At 43.4% G+C, this 6,543-nt stretch overlaps 1 long non-coding RNA gene across 3 annotated transcripts; it reads left to right on the top strand.

Moving 5' to 3' along the window:
- Positions 1 to 4,870: 4,870 nt before the first annotated feature.
- On the top strand, positions 4,871 to 6,031 carry LOC112882238. 3 transcript variants are annotated; one of them, XR_003226625.1, is made up of 2 exons: positions 4,871 to 5,084; positions 5,210 to 6,031. It is a non-coding gene; the product is annotated as an uncharacterized LOC112882238 (long non-coding RNA). The 3 variants fall into 3 exon arrangements; XR_003226626.1 differs by having other exon boundaries at positions 4,871 to 5,107; XR_003226624.1 differs by having other exon boundaries at positions 4,871 to 5,127.
- The last annotated feature ends 512 nt before the right edge of the window (positions 6,032 to 6,543 follow it).

Below are 6,543 nucleotides of genomic sequence, written 5' to 3'. Positions count from 1 at the left end.
CAATAAATATTTACAGCCGAGGTGGTGTCCTCAAGCTTATCTCACATTCAAATAAGGAGGCTACAATGGATGTGCAAGCAAGAATCAGTGGAGCAATAGGTGGAGGTGATACCAGAAGGATCAGCGACTTACTAAGCAAGCAAGTATGGAAGCAAAAGCAAGTTGCTACATCATCATCTTGAACTTGTGCAAATCTCATGGCCGATAATATCTCACCCTTAGAAACAATATATGGCCGATGTATTATCCGTCATAATCCTTAGGCAATTTTGGCCCATAAGATTATTTTTTGGCATGCAAGCTTTGCAAAAAAAAATAGGGAAGCATATGTTGACCACCAAAATTGGCACAAGTGCGCAAACCAATCTAACCGGTGTGCACAAATCGGTCTGACCGGTTTATGTGACTTTGTCAAAATTCTATTTGACTTTACTATTGCGTAGCTAGCATCGAGACGATCGAAATGTATAAATAAAACGTCTGATATGACATTCTGTTTTATAACATTTTATACAGAGCACTACGACTTAGTGAAAAAATGAAGTTGTGTGTCATTAAAACTGTGGCAGAACCGCCTGAATTATTCCGGCTCAAGTGCGCTAATGATCGCTATACAGCTGACATTAACTCCACGCACTTCAAACGGAACAATCCATTGGTCTGTCGGATCTCCGCCCGATACAACCACGGTTCAACAGGATCGAAGCAGGTCTACCTCGCACGAAGGCGAGTTTACAATCACGGAATAGCTCATCAACCTTTAATTTAAAAATATTCAATCATTATTACAAACTAGGTTCAAACTTAGATAAAACTTATACAAACCATGTTTAAACTGACAAGCTGAACAGCTTGTCCAAACTCACAGCGGAAAGAAAAGATTACGCGACTACACACGCCGCGAAAATGGACACTATGCGCAGCCCAAGGCGTGGTGTCACTCAGGAGGGTCACTGCCAGCCGGGGACGGATCCCACTCCACGGACCAGCCAAAAGGAACAGACGTTGGCCATGCAGGGTTGTCCATGGGATTCTCGAAGGTTATACCTGAAACAGATACTAGCAAGGCTGAGCATTCTAATACTCAGCAAGGCTTACCCGAGTTTGGGTATACTTTAGCCCGTAACTAGACTCATGAAGGCATTGTAAAGGCTCTGGGTTTATTTTTAGCTGAAAGCAACAAAGAGTAGAGCTTACTTTCAAGTTTTAGCTTTCAGATTCTAGCTTGATTAGCCATTCTAGGTAAGCACCTATACTAAACAAGCAAGATAGGGATTATCATTCATCCAGATTATTCCATCAACAGTTACACTATTTACTCTATGTGGTAAAAGGGATAAGCAGTCTCAATCTTCATGAGAAGCGGACGATTCTGAATCGAATTCAACCTTGCAAGGTAAACCTAACTCACACGCTTGGAACATCCAATGATTGTTCCGAAGCAACCGTTTGCCTTTCATTCTGGGTTGTGGAGCAGGCCACCACAAGCGACTTGCAGGACCATACGCACACCAATTATGCAGGACATACGTCTGTAGCGCGACTACATGAACCCGTACTCCTGTCTGCCTTGCAGAACATACTCCCACACGTCGGTGCGTGAGAAAAACCAAAATTACGAGTGGTGGAAGGTATGCCCACTTGCCGGGCCGATTGGTTACTAGGCTTACCGCTTTACCATATTTCGCGGCATGTGGCTAGTACTTTCAAACGCTTAGCCACCACTACCACACACTTCGATCTTAACATTTTTATCAAAATAGATAGGGTAAACTTTCAGGTCATGATACAGCATATGACCCTGTCCATTATCATTATAGTGATTGCAGAACAGTAAACATGCAATTCCTATATCGCGCGAGTGACAGGAAATCACTCGACTTTTACCGGTCCTATTTAGTAGAGCGTCTATGCAATAAGGACTCGAGTACAATACATTGGATTCCTAGGATTTATGCAACTAGGGTTTCATTTCAACTCCTAGACGTAATGCAAGATATATAATATATAAGTGAAATGGTAATAAATTGAAATACTGGGGTATGCATCGGGGCTTGCCTTCTTGAGTGGGGTTGGGGGCAGGAGTGTCAGAGACTTCTGAACTTTGGTTCGGGGCTTCAGTTAGTTCCTCGACGACTTGTGTTGGGTCTTCAGAAAACCCTTGATCTTGTCCTAAGACCAACTCGTAATCTCCGTCGTTGAGCGTCGTTGATTCTATATGATATGCAACACTTGAAGTTAGATGATATTTGAATGTAAGATCTTAGGTCACAACAAAGTTGCAATCCAACAAAGTCAACACACATGAATCCATGAAATAAAAGGTTTTTAGGTTTGAATTACCATTTATAATGGAGTCATGATTATAGCACTGAATTTATTGCAAACAGGAACTAGAACTTTTGAATTTGAATTTAATTCCAAGTTCAAATTCAAAACTTAAGTAACTAAGATCATAAAGTCTTGGAAAAAAATTAATTCTATACTAATCATCAACCCATTAGAGTATGACCAAAAAGACCTTAATCAATTAGTTTTCAAGAACATGCTTAGTTAACTTTAAGACATTTCAAATTTGAATTACCTAAATTCAAAAGAAGATAAGCTACAAAATAATACTAGGTTGGAAATTTTAACACAAGGTTACACATAGCTTATAGAAGTTACATGCTAAAAAATCAGGAGAAGCAAAGTTAAAATGTAGAAGTTATGTACAAAATACCTTTTAACCTTAGATTTAAAATAGATGCAAAAGTATTTTGTTTCAAACAAACTTCATTAATAAATGTTGTAGGGTTTGAAATCTAGTTTCCAACAAAACTAGTTTTGCAATTTTTGGATTTTTTTGTGGTTTTCTACGAATTTTTCAAGGCAGCAACATAACCACATGAAATAATAGAACTACTAGAGGGGGGGTCTCGGTCTTTTTGCGTTCGGGCCCCTGGAAAGAGCTTTCTTCTCACAGATGTGCCCCTGCCCGGCCTTTACAACAGCCGGCCGCTCGGCCCCGGCGTGTTCTCGCCGGTGCGAGGTCGCCGGCGGGGAGGAGCCGGTTGGGCAGGGTCTACAAGACCTAGAGAATGCTGTGGAGGTGAACGTGCACGACGGGCAATAATGGAACGGGGCTAACGACGGGGAGGTGCGGCGGCCGTGGCGGCGCGTCGCCGTTCCCGGCGAAGGGCCGGCGAACAGGAGAAGCTAATGCGTGCACGAGCACCAGGGGGCGAGGGCATGCGGTTTCCATACTTGGATCGGCCGAGGAGGTGGCGGAGGGGTGCTGTCGACGGCGAGGTCAAGCTCGGGCGGCTCCGGTGAGGGGCGGCTCGGGGTGGAGGCAATTCCGGCGAAGGGGTGGCCGGGGTTGGACCGGATCAGCTCCGGGGTTAGGGGAGGAGGTGAGGAAGCGATAGGCCAAGGTAATTTGGGCGGGGTGGCGCAGTTGAGGAGGATCCCGGCGAGGAGGAGCGGCGGCGGCTTGGTGTCGTGGGGAGAAGGAAAAGGCAAAGCAGCCGGGGAGAGGGGGCTCGATCAAGTTTTGTAGCAACGCACGGTTTGTAGGAGAGAAGGAAAGGGAGAGGGAGATCACGCGGCCAGGCGCAGAGCGGCGGGCGGCGCCGGCGTGCCTGACGGGCGGCGTGGCGGCCGCTCGAGGCGTCTGCCCGACGTGGAGGAGCGAGGGACGGCCAGCGAGGGCAACGCGGGAGGTGGGAGGAGGGACAAGGCGACGCGTGGAGCAAGACGCAGAGCAGCAGGTGCTCGGGGGCGGCCGGCGGCAGGAGCCACGCGCGCGCGCAGAGGAGCAGAGGAGATCGGGGGCTCGGGGAAGACGATGGGGGACCCGGTTGCAAAAAGTAGAAAATACAGGGGTCTCACTGTAATGTATAGGTAACTTTCCAACCAGTACTCAAATGGAGATGGGCCCAAAAGCAAAATGTGTAGTTTTTCAAAATGCACAATTTTGCTTTAAGGCTCATCCACAGAAGAGCAACAGTTTTAAAATTAATATAAAACTTAGTAAAGTTTTCAAACTTTATGTAAATCCTATAGATAAAACTACACTACACATACATCCAAAAGGTAGTTTCACCTACTTTTGCGATTTAAACACAAGTTTTGAACTTTTGCAAAATAACCCTCATACATTTGAAATCTACCCCCCATGCTCACCCTTTTAGCACAAAAGGACCCTGATTTAAATATAATTACATAAACAATCACTTTCCTTATCATTAACATTTTTAAACACACTTTTGCTACATTTTGTACATAACAACACACTAAAGATCTAGGCTGTGTCCATGCTATTTACCTGAGTGTCACAAAAACCAAATACAAATCATCATAATCTATTGTAATACACATTATGACGAATTTTATTTTGTCATAAATGTCAACCGGTGAACATCACACGTTTAGTGTCCCACCACAACGTAGGCAAGTGGGTCCCACCACGCCAAACTTGTGTGCACATGTTACATAATAGACGCGTCATAACAACTAATCAATCAAAAAAAAGATGATAGACACGATTGGCAACTATATATATGTATGTAATTTTATATAACATGGTGAACAATATAGAATAACGTATATAATTTTAAATATATATTTTTATTTCTAAATCTTGAATTATTCTACCACAATCTGTATTTTTTGTGTTTGGTAAAAACTTTGCTGCGTGTGGTAACTTTAGGTGTCGTGGGCGGGAAAATGTAACCTTTCGGCGCGTCCAACCCGCCCAACCAAAAAAAATTTGAAGGTCAATGACGTTTGTGTCCAAAACATGTCTTCAATACCTGACTCCGCATCAAGGATAAATTGGTAAAACAACAGTTGGCGGGTTATCCATACACCCTTCTACCCCGAGCTCTAGCAATCCCAATCCACCGCAACACGCTGTCCCCTCTCCGCCCTTTCCGGTCCCCTCCCCATCCTTCTCCTGGTCTGCTGCTGCGTTTCCTCCCCAACCGCCGCTGCCACCGAGACCCCTCTTCGCCCTTCCCTGTCCCCTCCCCATCCTTCTCCTTCGCTGCTGTAGCTCTGCTATGTACTCAGTGGTTTAACTTAGTGGCTGTACTCTGTAGGTTGTAGCTCTAAAGCATTTAGAGTTAGTTATCAATCCTATAGGTCATATCAATTATTTGCTTCTAGCAACCATTGCATGTGGGGTGCCTCTCTTAACTTCTCTAGCTTCTCCTTGCTGCTGCAGGGTGTCATGGATCTAGGGTTTGGGTCATGGGGCCACTGGCTGCTTGGCTGCGGGCTGCACCGTCGATCCCCAGCACAAATTGCTGGTCTCAAGATCACAGATAAGTTCTCCAAAACTGCTATTGCTGGCCTGCTCTTGTGGTTCAACACTCCTGTCGCTGCCCTGCTCTTGTTGTTCAGTAAATGGTAGTTCACTGAAAAGAGTGATTGCAAATAAATTGTGGTGTATTGAAGCTTCTTTAGAGTAAGTCGTTTGATCTTATATACTGTAAAACTACTATCTAAAGTTGCACAATGATCTTGATAAACGCTCCTTGAATATGGTGTTTTTCGCTGCTGTGGATTTTTCTGGAACAAATTAAATATGGTGTTGTTCTTTCTATATCTTGAAAAGTGTCTATGTCTGGTATTTAATATTATAAAGTGTGCATGTGTTAATTCAGAAATCATCTTCTTTTGCTACTTTTGTCAGTGCTATGAAATCGTTTTTGTTAGAATAGGATCCAATTCAGTTCGATTTATGGCCACTCTTCCATTCTAAATTATGAAAGATCGTCTTCTAACTACAGGAAAGAGACTGAGCTTTCGTGCATCCAATCTAGAGATATGAAGCAGAGTAACCCAGAGGCGACACTTCAGGCAGAGCAGAACGCAGACCATCCTCTTTGCTTGATTGCTTGCCCGCTGCATCTTTTCAATGTACATATATGTATATATGAACGGAGGATAAATTGTATTGTTTGACTGCTTGCCTGGTGCAACTTTTGCATGTACGTATGTATGTGTATGAATATGTGCAGGAATAGAGGATGGATTGTGAACATGTGACCTATTTGTTCTCCCCTATTTTTATCTTTGTGTTTTTATTTTCAACATCATAGACCTGTCTTGGGAGGCCCGCCACTGACCAGTAAGCATCAGTGACGTGGTTTCCCCTAAAGACATCACTAACGATAGTCATTAGATAGTCATTAGAGATGCCGGTTGGAAAAACACGGCACTAATAACTATTATTAGAGACGCGGGTAGGGAAAACATATTCACTAATGACTTTAATTAGAGATGTGGATTTAAAAAATGTGTCACCGAAGGCACCCAATAGTAATAAAACGAGCATCATAAATTTGTGACAATAGAAGAATTGTCACGAGATTTATGACAAAAAAAAATTATTTTCGTCATAGAATACAAAAATTTATTTTCATCATAAAATACCTTTTATTATAGGGGATAGGCGACGAACGGATTTATGTCACGCAAGCATCACTGATTACGAACCGTAAGGGAAAAACTAGTTTCAGTGACATAAGTGAAATGTCACGGAAAGCCACATGT

The sequence above is a fragment of the Panicum hallii genome, chromosome 2, assembly GCF_002211085.1.
Source record: "Panicum hallii strain FIL2 chromosome 2, PHallii_v3.1, whole genome shotgun sequence".
NCBI lineage: Eukaryota > Viridiplantae > Streptophyta > Magnoliopsida > Poales > Poaceae > Panicum > Panicum hallii.
Note: the sequence above shows the minus strand (reverse complement) of the source record. Positions and strands in the feature narration are given on the sequence as shown.